At 43.9% G+C, this 24,543-nt stretch overlaps 1 long non-coding RNA gene across 2 annotated transcripts; it reads right to left on the bottom strand.

Moving 5' to 3' along the window:
* Positions 1–3,508: 3,508 nt before the first annotated feature.
* LOC149127961 (uncharacterized) lies at positions 3,509–23,026 on the bottom strand. Of its 2 annotated transcripts, XR_016230133.1 has the most exons (4): positions 22,888–23,026; positions 20,199–20,371; positions 6,491–6,611; positions 3,509–6,058 (listed from the first exon to the last, which is right to left on the bottom strand). It is a non-coding gene; the product is annotated as an uncharacterized LOC149127961 (long non-coding RNA). The 2 variants fall into 2 exon arrangements; XR_016230134.1 differs by lacking the exon at positions 20,199–20,371.
* Between the last annotated feature and the right edge of the window lie 1,517 nt (positions 23,027–24,543).

Below are 24,543 nucleotides of genomic sequence, written 5' to 3'. Positions count from 1 at the left end.
CTGATTTTTGTTCATTGATTTTATATCCTGCTACTTTGCCAAGCTCTTCTATGAGTTCCGATAGTCTCTTAGTGGAGTACTTTGGATCCCCTAAATAATCATATCATCCACAAAGAGGATAGCTTTACTTCTTTCTTCCCAATTTGTATCCCTTTAATTTCTTTTTCTTGTCTAATGGATCTGGCTACAACTTCCAGTACTATATTGAATAGCAATGGTGAGAGTGGGGATTCTTGTCTGATACCAGATCTCACTGGAAATGCTTCCAGCTCTTCCCCACTCAATATGATGCTTGATTGTGTTGAGGTATGTTCCTTCTACACCAATTTGATTAGAGTTTTCATCACAAAAGAGTGTTTTATTTCATCAAATGCTTTCTCTGCATCTATTGAGATAATCATAATGGTTATTCTTCTGCAGTTTGTTAATGTAGATTGATTTGAAATATTTAACAATCCCTGAATACGAGGGATCAATCCCACTTGGTCTAGGTGGATTGTGGGGAGCAACTCGGACTAGACTAAGTTACTGGAATTAAGACATTCTATGCATCTGCTCTCCCACAATATGGCTCTGGGAGAGAAGGAGACAGCTTCTACACAGCTGCCTCCAGTTCAACCAATAAACTGTAGGACCTGCTCCTGATTGGAGGAGAGCAGCGTACTCAGCGTGTGGGTAGCAGAGTTGGGATTGGTGGAAGAGGACTATAAAGGAGGAGAGAGACAACATGCACCAGGAACATCTAAGGGGAACATCTATCTGAGGGAACACCTGTGCAGCCCCCGAGAGAGCCGGCTGGCGGTGTGCCGCTCCCCCGCGGAAGTGGGGAATGTGGCAGGGGGAACCGCCCTTCCACGGAGGTGGAAGGGTCGGTAGCCAACCCGGGAAGAACCAGCAGCAAACCCGGAGAGGGCCGAGCAGACAAAAGAACAGCGCAGGGTCCTGTGTCGTTCCTCCACGAAGATGGGGAGCGACATAATGGTGCCGTGACTCGGATATGAAGCCTAGGCAGGGTTTTGTGTCGTTCCTCCATGAAGAGGGGGAGCGACAGTGGATAATCTTTCTGATGTGTTGTTGCATTCTATTGACCAGAATTTTATTGAGGATTTTTGCTTCTATGTTCATCATAGAAATTGTTCTGTAATCCTTTGCTGCAGCTTTTTCAGGTTTAGGAATTAAGGAGATGCTGCTTTTTAGAAAGGATTTCGATGGATTCCTTCTCTTTCAATTGTTTTGAATAGTTTGTTAAGAACTGAAGTTAGTTCTTTAATTTCTGGTAGAATTCAGCAGCAAATCCATCCAGTCCTGGACTTTTCTTTATTGGGAGGTCCTTTATTACTGATTCAATTTCTGACTCGGTTATGAGTCTGTTTAGATTTTTCTGTTTTCATAGTTCAATTTATAGGATGTATGTGTCCAGGAATCTATCCATTTCTGATAGATTTCCCAGTTTGTTAGTATACAACTCTTTGTAGTTATTTCTGATGATTCTTTTTATTTCTGTAGTGTCTGTTGTTGCATTCTCTTTTTCATCGCTAAATTTATTGACTTTGGTCTTCTCCTTTTTTTGGTTAGTTGGACGAATGGTGTGTCAATTTTATTTATATTTTCAAAAAAATAGCTCTTCATGGCCGGTCGTGGCTCAATATGCTAATCCTCCACCTTGCGGTGCCGGCACACTGGTTTCTAGTCCTGGTTGGGGCGCCGGATTCTGTCCCAGTTACCCCTCTTTCAGGCCAGCTCTCTGCTGTGGCCAGGGAGTGCAGTGGAGGATGGCCCAAGTCCTCGGGCCCTGCACCCCATGGGAGACCAGGATAAGTACCTGGCTCCTGCCATCGGATCAGCGTGGTGCGCCAGCCACAGCGCGCTGGCCACGGCAGCCATTGGAGGGTGAACCAACAGCAAAAAAAGGAAGACCTTTCTCTCTGTCTCTCTCTCTCTCACTGTCCACTCTGCCTGTCAAAAAAATTTAAAAAAAAAACTCTTCTTTTTGCTGATCCTTTGTAATGGATTTTGGATTCAATTTGTTTATTTCTAGTTTAATTTTAATTATTTCTCTTTTCCTACTAGTTTTCTGTTTGATTTCCTCTGTGCTGTAGTTTTTCTAGATCATTGAGATGCATTGAGCTAATTTATTTGGCGCCTTTATAATTTCTTGATGTAGGCACTTATTGCTACAAACTTTCCTCTTAACCCTGCTTTTGCTTTATCCCATAAGTTTTGATATGTTGTGGTGTTATCCTCATTTACTTCCAGAAAGTTTTTGATTTCTCTTTTTATTTTATTCTATGGCCCACTGTTCATTCAGGAGCATGTTGTTCAGTCTCCATGTGTTTGCATATGCTCTGGGGATTCCTGAGTTGCTGCTTTTCAGCTTCATTCCATTGTGTTTTGAGAAGATGTATGGTATGATTTTGATTATTTTGAATTTGCTGAGACTTGCTTTATGGCCTAGTATGTGGTCAGTCCTAGAGAAAGTTCCACGCACTGCTGAGATGAATATGTATTCTGCAACTGTAGGATGAAAGCTCTGTAGATATCTGTCAGATCCATTTGGTCTATAGTGTTGATATAAGTTTATAATAGTTACATCTTCCTGTTGAATTGATGAATAAATCATTATTTGGCACTGGAGATGGCAGCTTTATCTGCTACACCACAGCACCAGCCCTTCAATTTTCCTCTTGTTTAGAAACTTGAGCTTTTGTTGGGGAAAATGTATTTACTTGCTTAGGTAGGAAATTTAAAAACTGGATGGTATTTTCATTTCGGTCCTCATTGGAGGGACTGTAGATGAGACTATCATCTACATATTGTAAGATTGCTCTATTTTTAGCTATAATTCTCTGAGTTCTTTTGCAAGCACATTACCAGACAAGTGCAGGCTGTCCCAGAAACCTTGGAGGAGGACAGTCCATGCATATTGCTGAATTATACTGGAAACTAGGTCAGTCCATTCAAAGGCAAATAAAAACAGATTCTGAACTTAACAGGATGCAGAAAAAAGCATCCTTTAGGTTTAAAGCTGTATACCATGAGATCCTTTCAGGTATTTGTGTCAGTATTCTATTAGGATTTGGCACAAGAAAATGAATTGAAGTAACTGCTTTGTTGACTGCCCTGAGCTCTTGAACCATCCTGTATTCTCCGCTTGACTTTAAAACATACAAGATAGGAGTATTATAGGGAGACATGGATTCAAAAGTCCATGGTTGAGCAACAAAATTAACTTTAAGGAAACACGTAAGGAAGATAGCACATCTCTTAGAAGCATTTACACATAACTAAAACTTAAGAGATATAAGAATAATCTTTACTTAACACATTAAAGAAAGTAAATCTTTGAGAACAAGTTTTACCATTAACTCTAATATTGTAACTCTTTGAAGATAGAAGTCCTGCATGGGAAATTAGTACACAGTTAATCCTGTTGTTAATTTTAACAATTAATACTTTTTAAATTTTATTTTTACATTTATTTTATTTATTTTAAAGTCAGTTACACAGAGAGAAGGAGAGGCAGAGAGATAAAGAGGTCTTCCATCTGCTGGTTCACTCCCTAATTGGCCACAATAGCTGGAGTTGCACTGATCCAAATCCAGGAGCCAGGCGCTTCTTCTGGGTCTCCCACACTGGTGCAAGGGCTCAAGAACTTTGGCCATCTTCCTTTGCATTCCCAGGCCATAGTAGAGAGCTGGATTGGAAATGGAGTAGCTGGGACCTAACCCAGCACCCATATGGGATGCTGTTACTGCAGGCAGTGGCTATACCCACTACACCACAGCACTGATCCCAACAATTAACACTCTTATGTATACCATCAGTGATCACCCAAGGCTCTTGACATGAGATGCCTAGGCTACTGAAGCCTTTTGCATCTCTAAACTATGTTTTATCAATGGCCAAGAACTTCTCAAAATAGATAGTGGCAGGACACAGGGAAATTAACATTCAGACAGGGACATCTCATTGTTGATTTCCCTGTCATGTAGCCAGCTTGTCCCCAGCATACACCACAAGCCTCATTGGTTCCCTAAACCATTCTTTTGGAACCTCTAAACTCTAGTGGCTTACCCCAGCAACCAAGCACCATCTGCAATGGGTTCTAGAGCTGCATGGTCTGGGAGCATTGGGTTTCCATCAAGGCACAGGCCCAGGGTGCAAAATTTAAAAGACATCAAGTAATAATCATTGGAAGAAACATTGAAAACAAAAGTGACTGGACATTTGGCACATCAGTTAAAATGTCATTGAGGATATCTATACCCATGTCATAGTGCTTGAGTTCAAGTCCCAGCTATGCTTCTGAACCCAGCTTCCTGCTAATGCATATCCTAGAAGGCAACAGTGATTTCTCAAGTGATTGGGTCCCTGCCAACCAAATGAGAAACCTGTGTGGTGTTCCTGGCCCCTTAAGCCTAGCCCAGCACCAACTATGTCAGGCATTTGAGAGAGTGATCCAACAGATGGAAGATCTCTCTCTCTCTCTCTTTATCTCTCTTTCTCTCTATTCCTGCTTCTTTGAGTCTCTGACAGGTCTGGAAACCATTTCAGTGGGGTCACTTCACCCAGAGGAGACCCTGAGAGTCTGGCCAAGTAGCATTTCCAGGGAGAAGGGAGCTTATAGGCTCACACACAGGAAGGACACTGATGGTGGTGACGACCAAGATTTCCCAAAGGAAAAGCAAAGAACAGCTTCATGTGAACACCCAGTTGTTTATAACATGCTATGGAAGGTGCAGAGCAGAGTGACATATAAAATCATGACTTGACTTTCTAGGCTTCTCAGTTTCAATCACAACACCCAGACAACTATCTGGAACACTGTTCCAATATAGGAAGGAAAAGCCTTGCAGGGTGGTACAAGTGTGCCCCAAAAGAGAAACTCAGGAAATGAGAATGGGAACACTGGCACTGGGCAAATGAGGGCCTGAACCCCTAAGCCCTTTGAAGAGACACATGGACTCAGGAGGCAAAAGTCCAGGGATGACAGAACCACCCATTTCAGAGCCTTGGCTGCTTCATCCACAGGATCCCCTTAATGGCAATCAACTGGGAAGGTCAAATTAGGTGAGACCTGGGAGGTGCCTTGCAAACAATAATGTCTCTACAAATGAATGTATGTCCACCTTATTTCAAAGGCACTGTCACAGAGACAGCATGGGAGACAAACACAAATTCTAACACACCTAAAGCAGGGCCACAACCGGGACTTCATGCTCTTCCTTGATTCATTGGGTGCTGTTGTAATGGAAAGTGAGAGAGATCATGCTCACACAAAGATAAAAAAGAAGAATCTGTATTAAAAGCCATGTCTGGCAATGATAGATCCCATTGGAACCTTGGAGACTGCCATGCTACAGTGAGGAGGGCAAGGGTTTTTAAATTTTCAACTCATATTCTGTTTGGCTTATTTCCAGGGCCTAAGCACAGGTCCTGCTAGCCAATCATGTTGCTCCAAATCTTATCCTCCATTTTCTTATCCAATCCAGCTGTAAGCATTTTACAGTGTGAGAAGTAACAGTCGCTCAATGTCTGAATATTTTAAACTGTTTTATACAATTTCTTTAGTCATTATCTTAAGAAAGCAGCAAGCATGTTTACAGAAGCAGAAGGCAGCAGTTAATAGAGATCCAAGTCTGAGGTGAGAAAAATATTTCCTGGAACAGACCCAGACAAAAGCACTTTCTGGAACCTAAACCAAAGCCCACAACATGGGGCTTGGTCCAAAAAATGGAGTAACTTTGGTCAAGCCCAGATTATTTTGCAATAATGGGGTGTCTTAATTTTTCTGTACCTTATCATAGTCCAATCCATGTGATCTTGGGCAAATAATTTTCCTTACTTGAACAGCAAGAAGAACTGGAAAACAGCCAAGGTCCCTCTGAAGAAAAAATACTTTAGGAAGCATATTCTGGTCTGCATGGGTAAGTTCTAGGGAAATCACCACAAACCAGATACAATTGCTTAACAATGTTGCCTCCAAATCAGTTCTGTGGTTTCTCTTCTAGCACTTCCTGTTCCTAGCACTTCCGGTTTGGAATTGTCTCTCATAGACCTAAAGGATAGAAACAACGAAAGAGAAGAAATTAACAGGTGCAACTGGATCCTGTGCCCCCAAAACAGAGAATGCCTTTTTCTCAAGATATTAGTGAAAGATTTCAAACACTTATTGCACCTTTGTATACAAATATGTAACTTTTCTTAAATTCCAAAAGGCAGGAATTGCACAAGTCAGGTCTTTCTCCAAACCATAAAACCAAAAGCAAGCTAAACAAGAAACCTGCATTTCTGAACAATGAAAGATAGAGGATAGATAGGTAGGTACATAGGAAGAAGGATGGATAGATATAGCATAGATGGATGGATGGATGGATGGATAGATATAGAGCTTAGATAGAACGAGCTCATTTGAAAACCAAAATGTTCCTATTCTGGGTTCATAAAATAATACATGCAATGGCACTGTACTGCATGGCTTGAAACTTACCACCTAGGAGGTCAGGTCATGATGTACAGACAGCTGCACCACTGAATGAACAAATGCAATCTCTACCTCTGGGATGACATCACTAGCAGCCCCTGGATCACGTTCCAGTGAAACAGAAAATCTGGCAATAAAAACAACTTAAAAATTAGACAGTTAAAGTCTCCACAAACTGTTCTAAAAGCATAAAACACATGAAGAAACATGCTTTCAAAAAAACCTACAAAAGGGTGGACAGCGAGAGTCTGAGGCATGTAGGCTACAACTTTACCTCCTCCCAAGCTCAGGTTCATCTCATAGAAGCTTCACTCTGGCTGCTTTTCCCCCACCTCCCATACAAGTCTTGCTGTATCTCAGGTCATTCATTTATCAACCTGTCCAGTTCCAACTGAGAAAGGCTACATTCTTACTGAGTGTGGCCAAGAGACTGGAGATATCTTCCTTTGAGTCACTACCCATAAAATAGATGCTGTATATCAGGCATGACAGCCAAGACACTTGGGCCTCAACTGTGCTCACCATAGCTCACCTGCAGGACTGAATTTTCACGGGAGAGGGAAACTGAAAATGCAGGAGACTCATCTCCTATCCTCTCCTTTGGTTACTGTTGGTTGAAACAGATTCACTCCCACACTGAGAGGTGGCATAGGCTTAGAGGAACACCAGGCTAACCAGTTCAAGCTGCTTATTCTGACTTTAAAAATAATTTAAATTGAACCAGAAGTGAATTATTTAAAAGAGCTACCACATCCTAAGAGATTAGCCAAGGGCCATTGTGGGGAGCAACTGGGAGCAACTCGGACTAGACTAAGTTACTGGAATTAAGACTTATTCTATGCATCTGCTCTCCCACAATATGGCGCTGAGAAGGGAGAAGCAGCTTCTACACAGCTGCCTCCAGTTCAACCAATAAACAGCAGGACCTGCTCCTGATTGGAGGAGAGCAGCGCACTCGGTGTGTGGGTAGCAGAGTTGGGATTGGTGGAAGAGGACTATAAAGGAGGAGAGAGACAACATGCACCAGGAACATCTATCCGAATAACACCTGTGCAGCCCCCGAGAGAGCCGGCCGGCGGTGTGCCGCTCCCCCGCAGAAGTGGGGAAAAGTGGCAGGGGGAACCGCCCTTCCACGGAGGTGGAAGGGACGGTAGCCAACCCGGGAAGAACCAGCAGCAAACCCGGGGAGGGCCGAGCAGACAAAAGAACAGCGCAGGGTCCTGTGTCGTTCCTCCACGAAGAGGGGGAGCGACAGGCCATTAGGATTGTGTCCCTTTGGTTTGCTGTCTGAGTAATGGACTCCATCACACTGATGCATGTGTGTTCTATGTAGCATCAGCTGGGCTGCAGGACAGGGGTGGACACTGGAATGGAGGTAGGGGGGAAGTCTTGATAAAGCACAGGCACCCACTAGGGTTGGCAAACCCCACAGTTAGGAGTCTCCCCCAAAAGACAAACCCTTGGCCACTGCTGTTCCTCTTTATTAATTGCTAATGCAAATATTTGGGAATCAAATCATATATAATTTGGTCCAGGAAGGTGCCCCATTGCTGGAACAGAATGAAGTCTCCTTTTGGTTTATTGAGAAAATTTTGGAGCTTCAACCAGGAGCAAATTCCTCTCTGTCTCTGTCTCTGTCTCTTTCTCCCTTTCTCTCTCTCTTTCTCCCTTTCTCTCTCTCTCTCTCTCTCTCTCTCTCTCTCTCTCTCTCCATCAAACACACAGTTGTGGGGAAGGAAGCAAAGGAAAGATTAAGTAAAACCACTAAACTGGAAAATGAATCATTTATAATCAGGCCTGTTGGTGGGGTGACAAAAATGTTAACAAGTCAAGAAAAACCTCTTAGCAGAATATGGAGCATTCTCTCTTTAAGAAACAGTTCCAGTATGCTTGATTTCCAAGACACTGAATGAGACTGTGGACCTTCCCTCTTTTTCCTCTATTTTATCTATATGGGAATTGGCAGTTGCTGAAATGTTTTACTGCAGCAGAAAATTGGGCTGAATGATAGACAAGGATTAAATCATTCCTTCATATGATGAAATAAACATTTTGTGGGAAACAGACCCTCATAACCTAGACAGAGGAGGACTATGGGTCCCACCTGCTTCATTCAGGCATGATGTTGGGGTTCCATGTAGTTTGTGGGGGTTTCAGGTAGGATACTGTTGTTCCAAGCAGGAATCCAATGTGAGCTCTGGTTCAGGATTTTTCTTAAGCCTGGAAGCCAGGTACCTTTTGGAGCTATGATCAATTCAAGATTGCACTGAGGGATAATCCATTCTACTGTCAGGCTCAGCCACATGGTTATTGGCCAGATTCCTTATACAGTTAGGGACCACAAGCTTCAGTGCATAGCTAGCTGCTGACAAAAGGCCTCAGTCTGCAATGGACCACTAAGGCTTTGTCACAGAGCAGATCACAACAGTTCAGCTGGTTTCTCATAGAGTGAGGGGGGCACAAAGGAGGTAAGCAGGATAGATTCTGGGGACTCTGGGACCAACATCTTTGAGTGACACATATCACTCAGGCCATCTTTCCCTAGAGGTGCATCACTCTCTACAGGGCATGCACAAGAGGAGGGCATCCCACAAGAAAAGCAAATATGTTGAAGTGGGGAACATCGGCAGATGATGTAGAAGTTGCCTACTCAACAGCCATCCCAGTCTAGTGCTGTGTAACACAACACCCTAAAACTTGACCAGTAATAACATATTTTATCCCCTCACAGTCTCCATGGGAGCATCTTGGCTGGGGACTGCCATGTGATGGTCTCTGTGGTGAGACTGCAGTCAGTGTCAGCTGTGGCTGATGTCTTCTGAATGCCAGACTGAGGCTGGAGGAGCCACCTCCAGGTGGAACACCCTCATGGATGGCAGGTAGGTGCCGACTACCGGTGGGGAGCCTTGGATCCTTGCCATGTGGACCTCTGCAGTGGCTGCCTCTGGATACTGGTCTCCTCCCACTCACTTTTCCACACATTCTTTCATGGAACAAATAATCAGGGTCATGTAATTTTTGGTTCCCTGGTCCCAGAGACTTGGAGGTAGGTAGATAGGGGATATTTTCATTTTAAGCTCCTGATCAGCATTCCTGTTCAACCAGATTTAAAAGTCCCTATGATGCAGGGAAAGTAACTATCCAACCCTAATTTTCTGACAGAATCCTTGTTTCATAGGATCTATCAATGAAGGTAAATTTTATTCAAATGGGAATTATTTCATTTTCTACCCATTAAATTCTCACATGTAAATTCATTTAAGTATTAGCACCCTTGTTTGTGATCCATTGCTCCATTATTGAGCATTATGAGTTTTTTGTTTGCTAACAAGAAGAGGACAAAGTTCTTGGAAAGGATTTCCAGAAAGAACCAAAATAATAGCCTCTTTCCTAATGACTTCACATTGAATCTATCCTCTCACTGCCTCTAATTTAATCTCATGCATAATAGCTGCTAGGTCTAAGGAACAGGAGTGGGAACAAGGCCTGAGAATCTGATATCCTATGAGGCCCTACCATCTAAGTCCAAAGGCCTGACCGTGTCATGAATCAGCTAAACCGAGGCTCAAGGAACCTACTGGCCTTCTTTATTTCCAGTTAGCAGGTATGGGTCATCTGGACACTGATCCCGAGGGGTGGTTCTGGGTCAGGTTTTCAGGGAGCAGTTCAGGGACACTCCTGTGGTTTCAGTTCTCCCTTAGATGTCTGGGAAGAAGGAGTGTATCCTGAGTTTGTCAAGGCAGCCCTTGGAGGGCACAGGGCCCCTGGTCAGAGAGGTGGTCCCAGGACCAAAGAAAGGAAATGAACATGATGTGTAAGCAGTACAGTCTATGTACCTCTTAGGGCCTCTCCCACCCTCATTTTGAAACATCTCCCACTCCAATGGTCCCTACATTCCCAATCCAATGGTCCCTACTTCCCCAAAGACACTTTTCCCTAGAGAAGTAAAATTCCAAAAGCACAGTCCAGAAATTATACTAGAATTTTCACAGAGAGGTGAAAGATTATTCTGCTTGTCTCTGCAAAACTTCTGTAGGACACTCTATTTTTAAAGATTTATTTTATTTACATGAAGAGTTACAGAGACACACAGAGAGAGTGGGAGAATTCTTCTATCCACTGGTTCACTCACCAAATGGCCACAATGGCCAGGGCTGGGCCAGGCTGAAGCCAGGAGCAAGGGGCTACTTCCAGGTCTCCCGCTTGGTGCAATTCCCCAATTACCAGGAGCATCACCAGAAATCTGGATTGGAAGTGGAGCAGCCAGGGCTTGAACCAGCATCCATATGGAGTGCCAGTTAAACAGGCAATGGCTTAAGACACTATGCCACAATTTCAGTACCTGTAAAATACTTTTAAGGTGTGGGGATTGTAGGGCTATAGGTTAAGCTATCACTTGGCAGGGCAGATTCCAGTTCTGGCATCAACACTTCCCATCCACCTTTATGCTAATATGCTCTGGAAGGCAATGGATAATGAACCAAGTACTTTGGTTCCTACCACTCATGTGGGAGACCACCCAGATGGAGCTCTTGCCTCCTGGCTTTGACCTGGCCCAGCCTAGGCTATTTTGAGGTGTGAACCAACAAATGGATGATCTCCCTCTCTCCCTGAATGTGCCCTCTTTTTACTCTGCTTTTCAAATAAATAAATCTTTTTAAAATATCTTTTGTTATCTCTACTTATTCCCAAAATTCCTTTCCTCTCCCCAGAGATTTTTCTGTCTCCTCCTTGTCCTGTTCAGCCCCATTGGCTCCATCTGGTTCAGAGGCCTCACTTGCCTTCTCCGTGGGCTGGAGGGATCCATATGATTCTGAAAGCAGCTCATGTTCACCATCATAGCTTATGCTGTCCCTGTCTCATCACTACCTGCAGATGAAGATGTCCTTCATGGCCATGGTAGTCTTCCTGGTCATGGCTTGGGGATGTTCCTGCCCTGGGATAGAGTCCTCCCTTAGGGGAAGAAAGTTTTTGTTTATGCAGTGCACACCATTACTCTATACCCACATGCTATGAAACACCTTGAGTGGTCTACCTTCTTTTTAGAAGCAAGCTACTTCCTTTGCCCAATGCCACCATACTGTGGCAGTAAATTACATGGAAAATTTCCCTTACATTGAGACAGAGATGGACCCTAGACTTTGGAGCTCACTAACTCCCTTAGAAAGCACAAGGCACAAGTTCCTCTTATCCTCTTACTTGTTTCAAACTCAAAATGTCTCTATATGTCCGCTGCTACTCACCCCAAGAGCCCCTTGTACCCAGACTTCCTTCTACAGGCTCCATCCTGCCATGAACATGAAAGCAAGGGTTCTCCAAGAATCGCTGGATTGGCAATAATTGATGCTCATTCAATAAAGCTCACAAATGTGAATTTAGTCAGAGTTATAGGGATTATATTGAGGAACTGAAGAACTTTGGCCAGGAAGTGCAGGTATAGTCCAAGGGACCAAAGGTGGTGGGACGAGTCCTTGACATTCTCCATCCCCCATGACACTCAGGACTGTGTAGTTCCCACCTCTGCATCTCTGGTCCTCTGATTCTTTAGTTTTCCCCCTCCTTAAGATCTTTCCTCCCCGACCTCAAATGTTCAAACATGGATACCTCAGTGTCAGTGCCATCAGTCAATTGACCCATGTATCTGATCCCAAATTCTCAGGATTGATCTGTTTGGTTCCCCTGAATCATGGCATTTCTCCTGCAATCAACTATGACATAGAAGTAGTGGGTCACCAGGTTCAAACCCTCCCTTGTGGAGGTGTGGGTGATTAGAGGCCCCAGGCATGGACCGTTTTCACTGCTGACTAGATCCTCATTTATCTCTAACCCTACTGTCCTCAAAGAGCTGAACTGAGACAGGACTTGTTCTTTTTTTCTGAACCTTTTCTTTATTTTAATCACCATTCAGGTTTTTGGAATCAATACTCTTCCTCATATTTGTTCTGTTGGAAACTATGCTGCACATGCTTGTTGGCCCCTATTTGGCCACAGCCACAAGAGCAACATAGGGTGGATGAGGTGCTGAGAGAAAACCTGGAGTCCTGCCCATGGATCTGGCACCAGGACTTTCACCAACTGGACTCTGGACTATGCACCTTTTCTTGCTGTCCACCACTGCCTGTCCCTTCCTGCCAGAACCTTGGCTTCTGATAACTACACCTGCCCAGAACCTTGCTTAGCCCCAACTTAGTGCCCAAATAGCAGGGTTCCCCAAATTACTGCCCCAATCTTAACCCTTAGCAGGTGGTCATGCCCCCTACCCTTTCCACAGAACATAGAGAGACACTTGACCCCAGAACTCTTATAGAAACTCCTGGATGACAGAAAGGGACAGGCATTCCTCTTGAATTATCTGAAATCAAACATCAATAAACAGGGTCCCAGGCTCCCTCAGCTGGGAAGTAGCACCTGTAACAGACTGATAACAAGTGCCAACTTTTTAAGGACTGTGGATTATAGTACTCTGCTGGCCACAGAGAAACACAAGGAATTCATCATATTTCTCAGACACTGTCCTCTGCACCACTGTTTCCTGGAGCTAGGGAGCATTTCACAAATTCATATTCTGAGCATCATAGGAGTGCATATGTGTGTGTCCAGAGGTGTTCTTCAAGTATGAAAACCCTTGAATTTTAGGAACCATTTTGGAAGTTTTGGCAGGGCTCATTTTCAAGGTTTGAATGAACATTTTCATGAACACATTTTAAAAAATCATGTTGCTAATTGAATTTCTATGGAAGAAAATCCAGCAAGATTTTCTTACTTAATATTTCAGTAACCCAGAAAGACATCATGCGTCTAAGGCAATGATTAAATCATTATTCACTCCCCTCTTAGGAATGTTCTAAGGCCACAGCAAGCTTCCTACCCAGGAAGATGGGTTATAGTGATCTAGGCTATATCTGCTCATGTTTTGCAAAACTGGTCGTATCTCATCTGCATGTTCCATGGTCCCACGCTATCATGACCATGACCATGACCATGACCATGACCATATTATATAATAAAGAGCCCACTGTAGAGGACCTGAGTGGGAGCCACATGATGGGGTTGAAGATTTGATCTCTTCCCAAGGGTTTCAACATGCCCTTGACACAGGCAAATGGACAGCTTGTGGCAGAACCCTTGCTGCCCTTTTGGTATCCCAAGGCCTACCTCTGACAATGTGACTTCTTGGTGAGAAGTACCAAGAGCTCGGTGACCTCACCCTCATCTACACTGATAGCCTCATGCCTATCTCCAGGTGCATGGGAAACTGCTCTGGCCAAGTTCCCACAGCCAGAAGTGCAGAATCCATGCCTCCAGGACCAGCTCATCTCACTGGGGGAGGGGCCTAGTAGGTGAACAGTCCATGCTTCCATCCTTCCAGTAAGCAAATCCATTCCTGTCCTAGAGGTGGCAGTGGATCAAGCTTCAGGGCCAAAGAAAGCAGCCTCAGCCTTTCTTCCTTCCTTAGAGGGACTTCCTTATCTTCTGCTCCTTTTCTTCTGATTCCTGGGACCAGGGCTCACTGGGTCTCCCTGGACCTAAGTCTCAGACTTGGCCTCCTAGGAACTCAAACTAAGGTCCTATACCTTCCCCACCACAGCTACACAGAAAACACATGATACTAGGGCTTTTCAGAAGTATCTAGCAGTGAAATCTCATGCATGTCCAAGTGGTCTGTATAGGGTCACTCAGAAAAACTCTAGCAACTTCCCCCCACACTGGCCTCTCCTTACTAGCCCTGAGCTGCATCTCAGCCAAGCATGGTCACTCATGGCAGGGACACCTTGCTCTCAGGCTGATGGAACTCACATCATTGGTTTCTTCCATGTCATAGTTCTCAGTCCATGAAGGGAGGCTTAGAGGCCAGAGATGGGTCTTGTCTTTGGGCTCATAGAGCTACCATCACTGTTGTCACTATCAGATAAGCATGACTCCTGCCTCACAGGCCTACAAAGTGTTCCACAGGGAATGTACAAACATCATCACTTTCTACTGAGGGTCCAAGTAGACTCTGCCTGAAGCCAGAGGCCACATCAGACACCTAGACCTAGATGGGGACTCTAAGCAGCCCATCTTCCAAGCACTCTCCCAAACTCCTTGCAGAAGAGCCCAGTGGAAAGAAAATGCAGTCACTGCACAGATCAAGGAATTTGGAACATACTATTGCCAAGAAAGATGTGGGTGTATCATGAATCCCACATAGGAGGGAAAATGGCAGCCAGGGTCTCTGGACCCAGGATGACTTGCAGGCTCCATCAAGAAATTCCTTCCTCACATAAGGACTAGCTTTTCCCAGTGACAGAATAAGAAGCTTGGGAAACACCTGCACAGGCCATCCTGGCTCCAAAAATTCTTACTCTGACCATGACTCCAGAGCACCAGACCTGGGAGCCAGAGAAGGATGCTTCATGGATATGGTGTCCATTGGTCCCCAATATCCTCAGGAAACCCTGCACACAAGAGTCTTACTGGACTGACACAGCTTCTCTGCAGACCCTGAGAAAGCCTGCAGTACCTGTATTTGAGTTTCCCTAACATATGAAACCACAATAACACTTTTACACAAGGATACTCATTACTGCCAAACACATGTTGAGAACTGATTATTGTGCCCCCTCCCAATTTGGTTGATCTTTATCAGTGGTCCTCTGAGGACAATGTCTCTTCGGTCTGTACAGTCAGAAGAATCATCTCAAATAATAAAGGTCCAGGCACAGGAAAACAGATGTTTCCAGGGGTTGTTCTCAGAATAGTGCAATGAGGAACAAAGAAGGGAAACATCTGAAACCCTGAGAGGCTCCTTATTTCCACTTGTGTTTTGTCTGCATGTGGTCAGAGGTGGAAGAATAGGCATCTCCAGCTGGCCAGGCCTTAGCAACTCCTCCTCCTGGTGTGTTTGCCCAATGATAAAATCAGGAAGACCCCGAAGCCACCCAAGCTCTGCAGATCTTCCATAAGTCACAACCTCAGGGGGCTAAAGATTGACATGCAGGGCAATGTATTTAAGGTCTTGAAAGAAAAACCTTCCAACCAAGAATGGTTTTTACAGAAAAACTATCTTTTCAAAGTGAGAGTGAAATAAAGTATTTCCAGACAAGCAAAATCTGAGAGAATTCCTAACCATCCTAACCTTACAGGTTATAGTGTAATTCTGAACGGAGTCCTACATTAGAAGTAACCATATTGAAAGCACATAGTGGTACAAACTTCACTAACAGAGTTGATAGAATCAGTAATCAATCAAGAAAATGATAGCACTAAGTTCTTATCTATCAATATTAATCTTGAATGTAAGTAAAATAAGTTCTGTAGTGAAAGATACAGGTTGACTGGATTGATTTTTTAAAAGACACAACTATATGCTGCCTATGATATATTTACTTCACAGATTAAAAATACACATAAACTGAAAGTGAATGGCTGGAAAAAGATATTCCAAGCAAATGGAAGCCAAAAACAAGCTGTATTAAAATAGATTTTGAATCAAAACTTGTATAAAAGACAGGGGAAATATATATTGTGAGAAGGAACAATGTAGCAAGAAATGCAAGAAGATATAACAATCATAAATATATAGGTACCCAACAAAAGACAACCCAAATTATACCACACATATTATTAGACATAAACAGAAAGATAGACTCCAATGCAACCATAGTAGGGGACTTCAACATCTGACTATCATAGGTAGAGAGATCATTCAGACAGAATGGGGGCTGGCACCATGGCGCCACAGTAGGTTAATACTCTGCCTGCAGTACTGGCATCCGATATGGGTGCTGGTTCTAGTCACAGCTGCTCCTCTTCCAATCCAGCTCTCTGCTATGGCCTGGGAAAGCAGTAGAAGATGGCCCAAGTTGTTGGGCCCCTGCTTGTGCATGGGAGACCGGGAAGAAGCACCTGGCTCATGGTTTTGGATCAGCGCATTTCTGGCCATTGGGGCCATTTTGGGAGTGAGCTAATGGAAGAAAGACCTTTCTCTGTCTCTGCCTCTCACTCTCACTGTCTGTAACTCTACCTCTCAAATAAATAAATTTTAAAAAAATCTTAAAGAAAGAAAACCAAGAAATATACACCAGATTTCAACCACACTATTTAACGAATTGACCTAACAAATATTTACAGAAAATTTCACCCAACAATTATGCAACCCATATTCTTCTGATAAATACATGGAAGATTTTCTAGGATTGCCCATATATTGGGCAGGAAACTAAATCTCAATAATGTTTTAAAACTGCTTTATATCTTCTAAAACCACAGAGAAACAAAACTAGAAATCAACAAGAACAATGGAAAATTTACAAGCATACCAAAATTGAGCAACATGCTCTTGAATGACAAGTTGCTCATTAAAGGAATTTTAAAGAAATATTTTGAAACAATTGAAAATGAAAATTCAACATATCAAAAATACATATGGTATATGGAAATATTGTTAAGAGGAAAGTTTATAGCATTAAGTGTATACATTAAAAATAGAAATATTTCAAATAAATAGTCAAATGATGCATCTTAAAGACTTACAAGAGCAATAAAAAACACGATCCAAAATTATTAGGACAGTAGAAACAATAGGGATCAGAGAAGGAATTCATTAAATTTAAACTAAGAAAACAATACAAAAGATCAACAAAAAGAAAAGCTGATTTTCAAAAAGTTGATTAAAAGAGGCAAACATGTCAGAGAAACAATGAAAAAACTGAAATGAACAAAATTTGGCATGAAAAAAGAGACATTGCAACTGATAAAGTGCAATGGATCATAAGAAGCTATATGCTAACTAGTTGGAAAAGCTTAGGAAGTGGATATATGACTGGATACAAGCAACCTAATAACATTAATTCAAGAAGATACAGAAAATTTACACAGACCTGTAATAAGCAATGATACCTAAATCTAAGCAATAACAACATTTTTTCCTAACAAAGCAAAGTCCAGGACCTGATGGTTTTACAGCTGAATTCTACAAAAAGAGGAAAAAAAAGAGGAAATAAATCTGGGAGCAGTGTTGCATTGCAGTGGGTAAAACCACTGTCTGTGATGCCAGCATCCCTTATGGTGTTGGTTCGTGTTCCACTTCCAATCCATCTCCTTGGTAATGACCTGAGAAAAGCAGGGGAAGATGGCCCAAGTACTTGGACTTCTACCCCCGACCTGGGAGACCCAGATGAAACTCCTGGCTCCTGGTTTCAGCGTAGCCTATCCCCAGGCACTGTGGTCATCTGGAGAGTGAACTGGTGGAATGAAGATTTTCTCTCTCTCTCTCACTTGCAAATGAATCATTTTAAAAAAGAGGAAATTACTCAAATATGTTCTAACAATTCCAAAATATTGAAATAAATAGAACTCTGTCAAACTGTTTTTATAACACCAGTATTACTATGAAACCAAAACAAAAGAAGGATACAACACAAAAAGAAAACTACAGACTGATATCCCTGATGACCATAGATGCAAAAATTCTCAAAAATATTAGCAAGCCAAAACCAATACTACATCAAGACAATACATCATGTACAGGTGAGATTCATTCCAGGGATGCAAGGATATCTCAACATTCACAAGTCAACAAAGGTAATAGATGACACCAAAACGAATGAATGAAGAACAAAAAAGCCATATGATTATATATGTGGTGGAATGAGGTTTAAAGGTCATATCAAGATGGATGCTAGGCCAGAGCCGTGGCTCAATAGGCTAATCCTCCACCTTGCAGTGCCAGCACACCGGGTTCTAGTCCCGGTCAGGGCGCCAGATTCTGTCCCGGTTGCCCCTCTTCCAGTCTAGCTCTCTGCTATGGCCCAGGAAGGCAGTGGAGGATGGCCAAAGTCCTTGGGCCCTGCACCCACATGGGAGACCAGGAGAAGCACCTGGCTCCTGGCTTTGGATCAGCATGATGCGCCAGCCACAGCTGCCATTGGGGGGTGAACCAAAGGCAGAAGGAAGACCTTTCTCTCTGTCTCTCTCTCACTCTCCACTCTGCCTGTCAAAAAAAAAAAAAAAAAAAAAAAAAAAAAAAAAAAAAAAGATGGCCGCTGAGTTGAAAAGGTCATGCCAAGATGGCCACTGACAACAGAAACTGCCTGGCAACCAGCCGTGATTGGATGGCTTTGGAAACCACATGACAACAGAGGAAACCACCTGACAACAGAGCCTGACTGATGGCAGGCCATGATTGGATGCTTTCAGAAACTGCCTGGCTACAAGAGCCTGACTGGCAACAGGCTGTGATTGGATGGCTTTGGAAACTGCCTGGCAACAGGCTGTGATTGGTTGGGGAATAGACCACCCCTTGACTGGATTGGCTGGTCTTGGCTATACAAGCTGTTGTAACTAACTCTGTGGGCTGCTTGCCTCAGGCCTGCTTTCACCTGACTCCTGGGGTCTGTATGGTGACTCTGCGCCTCTTGCCCCAACCACGCTCCTCCTCTCAGAAATGAATCCAGTGCAACATTGTTGAGAAATCAGCTGCAACATATATCAATAGATATATAAAAAGCATTAGTTAAGGCCGGCGCCACGGCTCACTAGGCTAATCCTCCGCCTTGCGGCGCTGGCACACCAGGTTCTAGTCCCGGTCGGGGCACCAGATTCTGTCCCAGTTGCCCCTCTTCCAGGCCAGCTCTCTGCTGTTGCCCGGGAGTGCAGTGGAGGATGGCCCAAGTCCTTGGGCCCTGCACCCCATGGGAGACCAGGAGAAGTACCTGGCTCCTGCCATCAGATCAGTGTGGTGCGCCGGCTGCAGCGCGCCGGCTGTGGCAGCCATTGGAGGGTGAACCAATGGCAAAATGAAAACCTTTCTCTCTCTCTCTCACTGTCCACTCTGCCTGTCAAAAAAAAAAAAAAAGCATTAGTTAAGAATCAAAAACCTCCATGATAAAAACTTTCAATAAATAAGCTATAGAAGAAAATATACTTTATAGAACAAAGCTGGTCTATTTCACCTCTCTTATTCAATATATTATTGGAACTGTTAGCAAGAGCACTTAGAGAAGAGAAAGAAATAAAAGTCATCAAAAATGGAAAATAGAAGCTCAAGATATCCATGTTTTTCAGATTATATTATTTTTACATGTAAAACCTAAGCACTTCCCCCAAAAAGCTCCATTCCACCCTAAAAAGAATGAAATCTTATTTGCAGCAAATGAATAGAACTGGAGGACATCATGTTAAGTTAAATAAGCCAGAAACAGAAAGACACATGCTTCTCTCCATGAATGGGAGTAGCCTCATTCCAGGTTGCATGGCTTACCCATTCATTCATGTTACTGCATTTCAGCCCTGCATGTCCCCTATCTTTACCTACCTCTGAGAGTCCCCACAAAGAGTGGCTTCCCACCTGAGTGTGAGGGGAAAATGGGCAAAAATTGAGCTTCTTGGAACTATGAACTCACAAACACTCCCACAATGCTCTGTTCCCCACTCCTGGTCCCAGACATCAATAAGAAATACAAGACGTCATAGAGTAGGAGACACTGTGACCGAACCGAAACTGAAGGGCCAGGGAGGAGCAGAGCTAGGGGTTAGGAGGATCCTCCTAAGTGCAGTTACTGGGTATTCAGCCTCCAAGCCTAAACTTGGCCCTAAATGACCATATTGGCTTCCCACATCTTGCTCCCCATCCCATATCACCCGTGCCATGCCAGCTTAAGCCTTGTGTACAAATCTTCATCTCTATCTGAAGGGCTCCCTGACTCTGCATCTGACTGTAGAGTCCTCTCACCTTTTGCCTCCTCCATCCAGAATATGTCACCAATGCTGGACTGACCATTGGACAGAATGCAGCTTTCATTTCTTGAAGGTTTAGTCTGTAGACAGCACATCTTGGGCTTCTAACACTTGTGTTCCCAGGCTCATCCTCATTGGCCCTGATTTGCCAATGAAAAACCTGAGGACCTGGAAAATCAATGATGTTCCCAAAGTCACACAGACAGGAATAAAGTGGCAGGGTCTGTACTCAAATATCAGGTGCACACCTGCTGCTTCATTTGTTTAACAGGGTGCAGAGGAAAAGTATACACAGAGCTGGGTTAGACAACCACATGAGGCCACTACTTGCAAAACCAGAATCCCATATGAGCACTAGTTTGAGTCTCAGTTGCCCCAATTCCCATCCAGGCCCCTGTTAATGTGCTTGACAAAGCAGCAGAAGACACCCCAAATAGTTGGGCCCTTGCACCAACATAGGAGACATAGAAGAAGCTCCTGGCTCCTGGCTTTGGTCTGGCCCAGCCCTGGACATTGCAACTGCTTGGGGAGTGAAACAGTGGATGGAAGAATTCTCTCTGTGTCTCTCCCTCTTTCTCTCGGGTAACTTTGCCATTGAAATAAATAAATCAGAGCTATGCATTTTACAGTAAATCCACAAAACCCTAATAAGCAGGTGCTGTTATTATGCCCATTTTAAAGATGAGAAAACTTAGATGGATGAAGCAAGTTGCCCAAGGACCTCAGCTAACCAGAACTGTGCTTCTAGACATTCAGCTTGTAAACATAACTCCTAGGCTATGGGTTATTCTTGTGCCCATGGACTAGGCCAACTGATGCTGAGGAAACTCCTGATTGTTGATAACCCTCTGTTAGGCAGTGGTCATGCTGGACTCAAGACATGTGTTCCTTGTGGATGTATTGGAAGAGTGAGGAGTACATGAGCAACAACAACCCAGACCTGGCCAAGAACACACACCTTGCGGCGCCGGCACACCGGGTTCTAGTCCCAGTTGCCCCTCTTCCAGGCCAGCTCTCTGTTGTGGCCAGGGAGTGCAGTGAAGGATGGCCCAAGTCCTTGGGCCCTGCACCCCATGGGAGACCAGGATAAGTACCTGGCTCCTGTCTTCGGATCAGCGCGGTACACCGGCCGCAGCACGCCAGCAGTGGCGGCCATTGGAGGGTGAACCAACGGCAAAGGAAGACCTTTCTCTCTGTCTCTCTCTCTCACTGTCCACTCTGCCTGTAAAAAAAAAAAAAAAAAAAAAAAAAAACCACACACCTCATTTGTAAGCTCTCAGCATGTCACTGTCTAGGAAGCCAGCACTACCAAGAGTCCAAGGTCAACTCTTCACCAACACACTTTAACTTAGCATAAGTGGCAGAAATTTGGAGGAGCAAGGTCCAGTCACCAATGGGCCTTACTGCAGGGAAGTAGAAGATGTTAATGGCTGCTGGTATCCTTCCTGGTCCCACCTCATCAGTGCCAGAGGGGAAACGAGTACACAGTATGTCACACTGCTAGCTAGGACACAGTGTGCTCATGCCCTGGAGGAAGATGTCTGGGCTGGCTGCTGGGGTGCATGAACTTGTGAATGTCTGAGGTGCCTGGTCACTGATCAACATGGGAACAACCATGGGGCATTCCTCTTGGGTTAACGTGGATATTTCTGCAGCTTTCAGTCTCAGCAAGTTCCTTTCCCTTTAAAGGTTGTTGGCTGTGGACCAAATTAATATAAATCAGTTTCAGGCCCCCCACTCCCAGATCTGTCCTCCTCACCCAGCTCACACTTCTCTGACATCATGCAGAGAAAATATTTATGAATTTCCAGAAAGATGCCACTGGCTCAAGAGAGGACGAAATGGCAAAAACCAATCCAAACAAAATGTACTTAACTTCCACATAAAATTCCATCCCCTTCCCACTAGTGGATTTGATCATTTTTCATTCAAGCCCTAGTGCAAAAATATGAACTGTTTAGGGAAATGAAACATCATTTTAAGAGATTCATACATATTATATCATACTTCAAAACAATAAACAATGGATCAATAAAGTTTCACTTGGAGAAAATTACAAAAAAATACAGAAAATGTTAAGACCAGCTGGGCCAAATGAGAGGAGTAGCTGGCCTGCAAAAACACATTTTCTTGTCTCCTGGACAACATGTCCTGATTTCTCCTCCTAAGTTTGCCATCAGTGATACACAGGGCAACAGTTACTAAAAATTATGAAAACACTATGTTTTTATAAATTCCCTTGGAAAATGGCTAGAATCCAGAAGACTGTGGAAGTGAGGACTAAGGCAATTTACAGAGATTTTTGGTGAGTTTAAAACCGTCAGCGTTTTAAAGTTCCAGATAGGAATCTTTCTTTCACAAAACAGTTCCCAATAGTCAGCCAGAAACCTCCCACATTTGAAAACGAAACAATGCAACAGAGGCTGAGGGCCCTGCAAATCAGCGCTGATCATTCTTGGCGACTGGGATTCCATGCGCATGCGCAGCGTCTGGCCTCCTAAAGGCTGCGATTGGGCATGCGTTTACCGGCGTTGCTTGGCAACAATCATTGTGAGCCAAGATTCAGGAAGCGCTGAGCTTTTCTGTTGGGACATGGAGGCGAAACTGGTGGCTCATCTGCAGGGCTAACCTTAGATTTCTCTGTCTGGGAAGATCGGCAGTAGTCTAGGACGTGAAAGTCTTACCTTCCCATGTAAGAAGAGGGAGTGTCTATGGATGTTGATGTCCTCTGTCGGCTGTTGAGAATGGTGAATGAGATTAAATCAGGTTCTCGGTACTGCTTCCCACCAAAGGCTCTTGGGAAGCTGCACAAAGCTGCCAACGAGGGTGAAGATGCTTGAGAGCAGCCGCTCCTGATGCTCAGAAGTGGCGGGAACTATAGAGACCAGAACCCCTTACAAACCTTGGTGGATGGGGAGAAGTGTGAGCTCAGCACCAACTGTGGCCAGCCCCTCCTGTAACCCGGAACCCTGGGCTCCCAACCCCGCAGGCTTCTCAGCACCTGAGATGGAGAAACAGCGCCTAGGCTGCCTCTCTGAGCAGCTGAAACTAAACCAAAACCTCAGCTGGTTTCCGAGCTACCTGTGATCCCCTTATAGAACACCTTCCTGACAAGGGTAAGTGATTTAACTAACACAATTACATCTGTGGAGTGGCTTATTTTAATGTACTCATTCTACTGCATATACTGTACACACTACAGAAAAATGCATCCCGAGATAAATAATTTCCATCATATATGAACTTCTGAGCCAATAATTCTTTTGGTAAAATCCAGTATCTGTTTCATATCAGTGAACATTTATGTATACGCATTCTTTAATGAGAGGCCTTATATGGGAGCATGGACAGCGAAGGTGGTTCTGTGTCAATAAGCAATTATCTATTCTCACAATGTGAGCTCTTTATGTGTTTATTCATTTTACAAAGCAAAATAATGATGGCAGGGCTTTAAAAGTTTGAGTTACCATGCTTTCATTTACTCTTGTGACAATACTTGTTGGGAATGCCTTAAAAACGTGCTATTAAAGATATGAAAGTGGGCTGCTAATTTTCACAAAATAGTCATTACTGACAGTTGAAAAGACAAATGAATGGAACATGATAGGAAATCCAGAAACACCAAAGAATATGTAAGAATTTAGAGTTGATACTGGTTATATTTCACAATATAAACTTGATGAATGATTACAAAATAATAATGAGCATAATTAGTTTTAGTTTGTTTTCTATTATAGTCCCCAGTATTTTCCCATTTCAGCTATGTCAATTCATTATAAAGGGACACGCTGTTTCCCTGGTGCTCTAAGAAGAGCGTGGTTTAGCAGTCAGTTTCCCTCCCAAGGATCCTTTAAACTGGTACCTTACACTGCAAGCAGCAGAACGAGGCTGAGGATGCACACCGGCAGCAGCAGCATCATTGCATACCTATGAGTGAACTTTACTGCCCTGCTCTGTGCTATCTTGTAGTTACAGCAGATGAAGCAGATCATCACTTCCAATATGAATAGGTACAGGACCCAGAGAATCATGGTGTAGGTGCTTGGCAGTGTACACCTCAGCGCCCACCCATGCAGTCATGTAGTGCAGCACCAGAGGGAAGCCCAAGTCACCCACCAGCAGGGGCAGCACTCTCCAATCTTGAAGACCCCTGGTTCTGCTCTACTAAGTACACCTCCACAACGGCCACGCTGCCCATGATCACCAGTGAGATCAGACACCCAGTATGCCTGTCAGAGATCAGCAGCACTGTGATTGGCACCAGGATCCTGGCCTGGACATGCACAGCCCCCACACTAGGATGGAGAAGGCTCTGGGTAGGAGGGAGAGCAATGGCATGT

This window comes from Oryctolagus cuniculus, chromosome 2, assembly GCF_051225735.1.
Source record: "Oryctolagus cuniculus isolate XC-2025 breed Fujian yellow rabbit chromosome 2, ASM5122573v1, whole genome shotgun sequence".
Classification (NCBI taxonomy): domain Eukaryota; kingdom Metazoa; phylum Chordata; class Mammalia; order Lagomorpha; family Leporidae; genus Oryctolagus; species Oryctolagus cuniculus.
The sequence above is the reverse complement of the archived record's forward strand: the minus strand, read 5'-3'. Positions and strand labels throughout refer to the sequence as shown.